This window comes from Oncorhynchus keta, chromosome 1 (assembly GCF_023373465.1).
Source record: "Oncorhynchus keta strain PuntledgeMale-10-30-2019 chromosome 1, Oket_V2, whole genome shotgun sequence".
NCBI lineage: Eukaryota > Metazoa > Chordata > Actinopteri > Salmoniformes > Salmonidae > Oncorhynchus > Oncorhynchus keta.
The window spans coordinates 33,749,557-33,758,012 of NC_068421.1; the positions used below are offsets into that span (position 1 = coordinate 33,749,557).

Sequence of the window (8,456 nt, forward strand, 5' to 3'; positions counted from 1 at the left end):
TTATTTTACTTTCTAATTCACATTTCTTCAAAATATCAAAATGATCTACTAGATCTGTCATGTCTGGAAGAATACTTTACTACCCATTTGTGGAAACAGAACTTATTGCATCCTTACATCCTTTTTCTCTTTCTCCAACCCCCTGAAACACACATACATGCCCACTGACATGCTAAAGTGGAAGGATCAGCGACACAGCACCATCCCTTATTTGACTTAACAAAATGCATAATAATTCACAAAACAAAATGCAATACAAAGGAGAAACAAGCGATTAGGTTGATGATAAAAACATCCAGTTCTGGCGGCTCACATTCTGTCATAAGTTCTTGTGATACCTGGGATTCAAACCGGCAACCCTTGCCCTGCTGCTGTACCATCTAAAGTCATAATTGGTACCAGTTTACGTTTAGATTTTAGATGAGGAAAATCAAGAGAGTTAGAAAAGATTCTTGTTCTTATAATTTTTGTAATACATGTTCTGATCTCCTTGGTCCTAATACCATATATGATAGGGTGTACCAGTGGTGGGAAAAGAATGGACTGTACTGATATTAATACATTAACCTCCTTGCTAACTGTGCTGTGCCTGTTGTAAATAACAGAAAAATAATGGCTGTTGAGAAGTTGATGAAAGTGATCAAGTGGGGAGCACATGTATTAAAAGCCTTAGTTTGTGACTCCTTTGAGACTTTCAAGCAAACAAGTAATATTTTGATGTATGAAAGCACAACTAACACAAAAGGTAAAACCACTAGACTTGCTATCATACATATACCATACAGGTTACTCAGTGCACTTTCAACACAAGAGAGTTTAACAACTGATAGGTTATCACAAAAAAGCTTGTTGATATTGTAGCTGCACACAGGCAGCCTAGAAGTGATAAATATTTGAAAAGCAAGCATAGTTATGGGAATAAAATATACCAATGCTACCAACATCTTCACTTTAGAAGGGGTCATAATGCTATGATATTGCAATGGCTTACAAATTGAGACATACCTGTCATATGCCATCACTGCTAGAATAACGTAAGCACACGTTGCATATACACTGCTGAAAAACACCTGCAATAAACAACCTTTGTGAGAGATGTCCTTTATGTCATTCACAAGATTGTCCATGATCTTCGGACAGACGGATAAACACCCAATCAGTCCATTCACCGCCAAGTTGAACAGAAATATGTACATGGGCTTGTGTAAGTGTGATTCTAAGTAGATGACAAGCATGAGACTGATATTGGCAAATATTGTAATGAAGAAAAGCAAAAATGTGAAGAAAAAAGCTGCGTAGTTGAGTGGGCCTGGAGGTCCATACGCAGTGAAAAAATACAGTGCTATGCAAGACAGTTTGGTTCATATTTCCTGAGGAAAAGACAATTATAATCAGAAGTTATCAGACATCATTTTACATATCATAAAATGCAGTAATAAAATAAACGTTTAGAAAATTTGCAAATGTCAAAATAGTTACCATCAGGTTAATAAACTAGAGTTGGTGTGAATGAATTTGATGAAGATGAGAACATTCTAAAATGAACAGTCTTCCAAGTAAGATGTTGGCTGGCGTGATACATTTGAGCCTTTTTATACCTTCACCATATCATAATTGACATGAGTATTTTTAGTATTTTTCCAAATTAAAGCAATGTCTTAGAGAGATGTCACCCAATGGCATTAATTAAGGATGTATTTGTATCACTTCGTTTGAGATCAGGGAGGTGTTTGTGTTTGTTTGACTGTATTCCAATTATTTTGGTTCACTTAAATGGCTAATCTTACATTTTCAAACTTTTAAAATAATCATATACACCCATTGTTTCTTGAAAAATATAACTTATGAATGCCTCATGGGCTGAGTCAACTGTCTTACCCCATAAGAACCCAAAATATAAGCTTGTTTCACTCCATTGTTTATAAACAATATAACTGAAAACAAACACTGTATAGCCTCAAAACATGGTTAAAACTATGATTTTGATATCATGGATGGTCAGTCCTTGCTTCTATGAATTTGGACGATATATACCACCGCCAACAACAGGTTGACTTTATTAGGGTCTTAATGGTGTGGTACTGCAAGGGCTTACAAATAGAGTCAAACCGGTCACAGGCCATCACTGTTAGAATCAGATATGAATAGACTCTACTGAAAGAGATTGGATTAAACAGTCAAGCGAGATATCTTGGATTCCCACGAGGAGGTATTTCATGATCTTTGGACAGACTGAAGAACTTTCAATTACTGTCAAGTGGAACAAAAACATGTAGACTTGTTTCAATGGAGATGACCATGAGAAACAGGAGTCACGTTCTGACCTTAGTTCTTTTGTTATGTCTTTGTTTTAGGTTGGTCAGGGCGTGAGTTGGGATGGGTTGTCTATGTTCGTTTTTCTATGTTGTGTTTGCGTTTGGCCTGATATGGTTCTCAATCAGAGGCAGGTGTCGTTAGTTGTCTCTGATTGAGAATCATACACAGGTAGCCTTTTCCCACCTGTGTTTGGTGGGTGATTGTTTTCTGTCTTTGTGTATGTCACCAGTCAGGACTGTTTCGTTTCGTGTCATTCTCTTTTTTATTTTTGTTTTAGTGTTCTGTGTTTAATAAATTCATCATGAACACGTACCACGCTACACATTGGTCCTCCGATCCTTCATACTCCTCAGACAAGGACGACGGAACGATACAACAGGTTAAGAGACAAAGTTTAGACATACAGTGGTATGACATACAAAGTATTGAGAAACTTTTGTTATTGACCAAATACTTATTATCCACCATGATTTGCAAATAAATTCATAAAAAAATCCTACAATGTGATTTTCTGGATTTTTTTCTTCTGATTTTGTCTGTCATAGTTGAAGTGTACCTATGATGAAAATTACAGGCCTCTCTCATCTTTTAAGTGGGATAACTTGCACAATTGGTGGCTGACTAAATACTTTTTGCCCTACTGTACATCAAACAGAAATATACAGTTGAAGTCTGAATTTACATACACCTTAACCAAATACATTTAAACTCTGTTTTTCACATTTCCTGACATTTAATCATAGTAAAAAAATTCCCTGTGAGTTCGGATCACCACTTTATTTTAAGAATGTGAAATGTTAGAATAACAGTAGAAATTATTTATTTCAGCTTTTATTTCTTTCATCACATTCCCAGTGGGTCAGAAGTTTGCATACACTCAATTAGTATTTGGTAGCATTGCCTTTAAATTGTTTAACTTGGGTCAATTGTTTTTGAGTAGCCTTCCACAAGCTTCCCACAATAAGTTGGGGGAATTTTGGCCCATTCCTCCTGACAGAGCTGGTGTAATTGAGTTGGGTATGTAGGCCTCCTTGCTCGCACACTCTTTTTCAGTTCTGCCCTCAAATTTTCTATAGGCTTGAGGTCAGGGCTTTGTGATGGCCACTCTAATACCTTGACTTTGTTGTCCTTAAGCCATTTGCCACAACTTTGGAACTATGCTTGGGGTCATTGTCCATTTGGAAGACCCATTTGGGACCATGCTTTAACTTCCTGACTGATGTCTTGAGATGTTGCTTCAAACATAATCACAGTAACATACTTAAATTGTTATCCAAAAATCACATGATATTGAGATAAAAATGGCTGCATTTGACCTTTAAGTGAAAATAGCTGTTCATAGGCCTACTGTATATACAGTGCCTTGCGAAAGTATTCGGCCCCCTTGAACTTTGCGGCCTTTTGCCACATTTCAGGCTTCAAACATAAAGATATAAAACTGTATTTTTTTGTGAAGAATCAACAACAAGTGGGACACAATCATGAAGTGGAACAACATTTATTGGATATTTCAAACTTTTTAACAAATCAAAAACTGAAAAATTGGGCGTGCAAAATTATTCAGCCCCCTTATGTTAATACTTTGTAGCGCCACCTTTTTGCTGCGATTACATCTGTAAGTCGCTTGGGGTATGTCTCTATCAGTTTTGCACATCGAGAGACTGAAATTTTTTCCCATTCCTCCTTGCAAACAGCTCGAGCTCAGTGAGGTTGGATGGAGAGCATTTGTGAACAGCAGTTTTCAGTTCTTTCCAACAGATTCTCGATTGGATTCAGGTCTGGACTTTGACTTGGCCATTCTAACACCTGGATATGTTTATTTTTGAACCATTCCATTTTGCTTTATGTTTTGGATCATTGTCTTGTTGGAAGACAAATCTCCGTCCCAGTCTCAGGTCTTTTGCAGACTCCATCAGGTTTTCTTCCAGAATGGTCCTGTATTTGGCTCCATCCATCTTCCCATCAATTTTAACCATCTTCCATGTCCCTGCTGAAGAAAAGCAGGCCCAAACCATGATGCTGCCACCACCATGTTTGACAGTGGGGATGGTGTGTTCAGGGTGATGAGCTATGTTGCTTTTACGCCAAACATAACGTTTTGCATTGTTGCCAAAAAGTTCAATTTTGGTTTCATCTGACCAGAGCACCTTCTTCCACATGTTTGGTGTGTCTCCCAGGTGGCTTGTGGCAAACTTTAAACAACACTTTTTATGGATATCTTTAAGAAATGGCTTTCTTCTTGCCACTCTTCCATAAAGGCCACATTTGTGCAATATACGACTGATTGTTGTCCTAAGGACAGAGTCTCCCACCTCAGCTGTAGATCTCTGGAGTTCATCCAGAGTGATCATGGGCCTCTTGGCTGCATCTCTGATCTGTCTTCTCCTTGTATGAGCTGAAAGTTTAGAGGGACGGCCAGGTCTTGGTAGATTTGCAGTGGTCTGATACTCCTTCCATTTCAATATTATCGCTTGCACAGTGCTCCTTGGGATGTTTAAAGCTTGGGAAATCTTTTTGTATCCAAATCCGGCTTTAAACTTCTTCACAACAGTATCTCGGACCTGCCTGGTGTGTTCCTTGTTCTTCATGATGCTCTCTGCGCTTTTTAACGGACCTCTGAGACTATCACAGTGCAGGTGCATTTATACAGAGACTTGATTACACACAGGTGGATTGTATTTATCATCATTAGTCATTTAGGTCAACATTGGATAATTCAGAGATCCTCACTGAACTTCTGGAAAGTTTGCTGCACTGAAAATAAAGGGGCTGAATAATTTTGCACGCCTGATTTTTCAGTTTTTGATTTGTTAAAAAGTTTGAAATATCAATAAATGTCGTTCCACTTCATGATTGTGTCCCACTTGTTGATTCTTCACAAAAATACAGTTTTATATCTTCATGTTTGAAGCCTGAAATGTGGCAAAAGGTCGCAAAGTTCAAGGTGGCCGAATACTTTCGCAAGGCACTGTATCCTGCTCTTATACAGTCGGGAGAACAGGTATTTGATACACTGCCGATTTTGCAGGTTTCTACTTACAAAGCATGTAGACGTCTGTAATTTTTATCATAGGTACACTTCAACTGTGAGAGACGGAATCTAAAACAAAATCAGACTCCAACCTCTCACAATGGCCAAGACCAGAGAGCTGTGTAAGGACATCAGGATACAATTGTAGACCTGCACAAGGCTGATGGGCTACAGGACAATAGGCAAGCAGCTTGGTGAGAACAACTGTTGGGCGCAACAACTGTTGGCAACAACTGTTGGCGCAATTATTCGAAAATGGAAGAAGTTCAAGATGACGGACAATCACCCTCGGTCTGGGGCTCCATGCAACATCTCACCTCGTGGGGCATCAATGATCATGAGGAAGGTGAGGGATCAGCCCAGAACTACACGGCAGGACCTGGTCAATGACCTGAAGAGAGCTGGGACCACAGTCTCAAAGAAAACCATTAGTAACACACTACGCCGTCATGGATTAAAATCCTGCAGCGCACGCAGTCCCCCTGCTCAAGCCAGCACATGTCCAGGCCCGTCTGAAGTTTGCCAATGACCATCTGGATGATCCAGAGGAGGAATGGAAGAAGGTCATGTGGGTCTGATGAGACAACATTTTTTTTTGGTCTAAACTCCACTCGCCGTGTTTGGAGGAAGAAGAAGGATGAATACAACCCCAAGAACCCCATCCCAACCGTGAAGCATGGAGGTGGAAACATCATTCTTTGGGGATGCTTTTCTGCAAAGGGGACAAGACGACTGCACCGTATTGAGGGGAGGATGGATGGGGCCATTTATCGTGAGACCCTCAGTAAGAGCATTGAAGATGGGTCGTGGCTGGGTCTTCCAGCATGACAACGACCGAAGCACACAGCCAGGGCAACTCAGGAGTGGCTCCGTGAAGCATCTCAAGGTCCTGGAGTGGCTAGCCAGTTTCAGACCTGAACCCAATAGAACATCTTTGGAGGAGCTGAAAGTCCGTATTGCCCAGCGACAGGCCCGAAACCTGAAGGATCTGGAGGAAGGTCTGAATGGAGGAGTGGGCCAAAATCCCTGCTGCAGTGTGTGCAAACCTGGTCAAGAACTACAGGAAGCATTATGATCTCTGTAATTGTAAACAAAGGTTTCTGTACCAAATATTAAGTTATGCTTTTCTGATGTATCAAATACTTATGTCATACAATAAAATGCAAATTAATTACTTAAAAATCATACAATGTGATTTTCTGGATTTTTGTTTTAGATTCCGTCTCTCACAGTTGAAGTGTATCTATGATAAAAATGACAAACCTCTACATGCTTTGTAAGTAGAAAATCGGTGGCCAAAATCGGCAGTGTATCAAATACTTGTTCTCCCACTGTATATAACTTAATAAGACATTTCCACTCTTGATGAATTGTTATCTTAGGAGGACTACTTATTAAAGTTCATTTCCCTGGTTGTTGAAGCACCAACTTTTATATCGATCTTGTGTCTGATCATATCCCTGATAAACAGGCATGTTTGTATCTCAAAACAAATCAAATTACACTTGTCACATCCGCCGAATACAGGGTAGACCTTACAGTGAAATGCTCACTTGTAAGCTCTTAACCAACAATGATTTAAGAAGTTAAGAAAATAAGCGATAAGTAAAAAATAGAAAATAAAAGTAACAAATAATTAAACAGTAAAAAAACATATAGTAACAATAGAGGATATATACTGTGGGTACCGGTACAGAGTCAATGTGCGGGGGCACTGGTTAGTCGAATTAAAATGTACATGTAGATATAGTTAAAGTGATTATGCATAGATAATAAACAGAGAGTAGCAGCGCGTACAAGGAGGTCTGGGTAGCCTTTGATTAGCTGTTCAGGAGTATTATGGCTTGGAGGTAGAAGCAGTGAAGAAGCCTTTTGAACCTAGACTTGGCGCTCCGGTACCACTTGCCGTGCGGTAGCAGAGAACAGTCTATGACTAGGGTGGCTGGAGTCTTTGAAAATTTCCTCTGACACCGCCTGGTATAGATGTCTGGATGGCAGGAAGCTTGGCCCCAGTGATGTACTGGGCCCACACACTACCCTCTATAGTGCCTTGCGGTCTGAGAGGCTGAGCAGTTGCCATACCAGGCAGTGATGCAGCCAGTCAGGATGCTCTCGATGGTGCAGCTGTAGAACCTTTTGAGGATCTGAGAACCGTGCAAATCTTTTCAGTCTCCTGAGGGGAATAGGTTTTGTAAATTGCCCTCTTCATGACTGTCTTGGTGTGCTTTGGACCATGTTTGTTTGTTGGTGATGTGGACACCTAGGAACCTGAAGCTCTCAACCTTCTCCACTACAGCCCTGTCGATGAGAATGGGGTATGCTCGGTCCTCCTTTTCTTGTTGTCCACAATCATCTCCTTTGTCTTGATCACGTTGAGGAGAGGTTGTTGTCCTGGGAGGCAGTCTCTGACCTCCTCCTATAGACTGTCTCGTTGTTGTCAGTGATCAGGCCTACCACTGCTGTGTCATCAGCAAACTTAATGATGGTATTGGAGTCATGCCTGACCAAGTCATGAGTGAACAGGGAGTACAGGAGGGGGCCTGAGCACGCACCCCTGTGGGGTCCCTGTGTTGAGGATCCCAGAGTGTCGGATGTGTTGTTACCTACCCTTACTACCTGGGGGCGGCCCGTCAGGAAGTCCAGGAAGTCCAGGATCAGTTGCATAGGGAGGTGTTTCGTCCCAGGGTCCTTAGCTTAGTGATGAGCTTTGAGGGCAATATGGTGTTGAACGCTGATTTGTAGTCAATGAATAGCATTGTTCCTTTTTGTCCAGGTGAGAAAGGGCAGTGTGAACTGCAATAGAGATTGCATCATCTGTGGATCTGTTTAGGGCGGTAGGCAAATTGAAGTGGGTCTAGGGTTTCTAGGATAATGGTGTTGATGTGAAACATGACCAGCCTTTCAAAGCATTTCATGGCTACAGGCGTGAGTTCTACGGGTGCCAGTCATTTGAGCTGGTTACCTTAGTGTTCTTGGGCACAGGGACTATGGTTGTCTGCTTGAAACATGTTGGTATTGTTTGGGCCAGGGACTATGGTGGTCTGCTTGAAACATGTTGTTGTTACAGACTCAGACAGGGAGAGGTTGAAAATGTCAGTGAAGACACTTG

At 40.8% G+C, this 8,456-nt stretch overlaps 1 pseudogene; it reads right to left on the reverse strand.

The window, feature by feature from the left end:
• Nucleotides 1-253: 253 nt before the first annotated feature.
• On the reverse strand, nt 254-1,069 carry LOC127931117 (olfactory receptor 52K1-like; annotated as a pseudogene).
• Between the last annotated feature and the right edge of the window lie 7,387 nt (nt 1,070-8,456).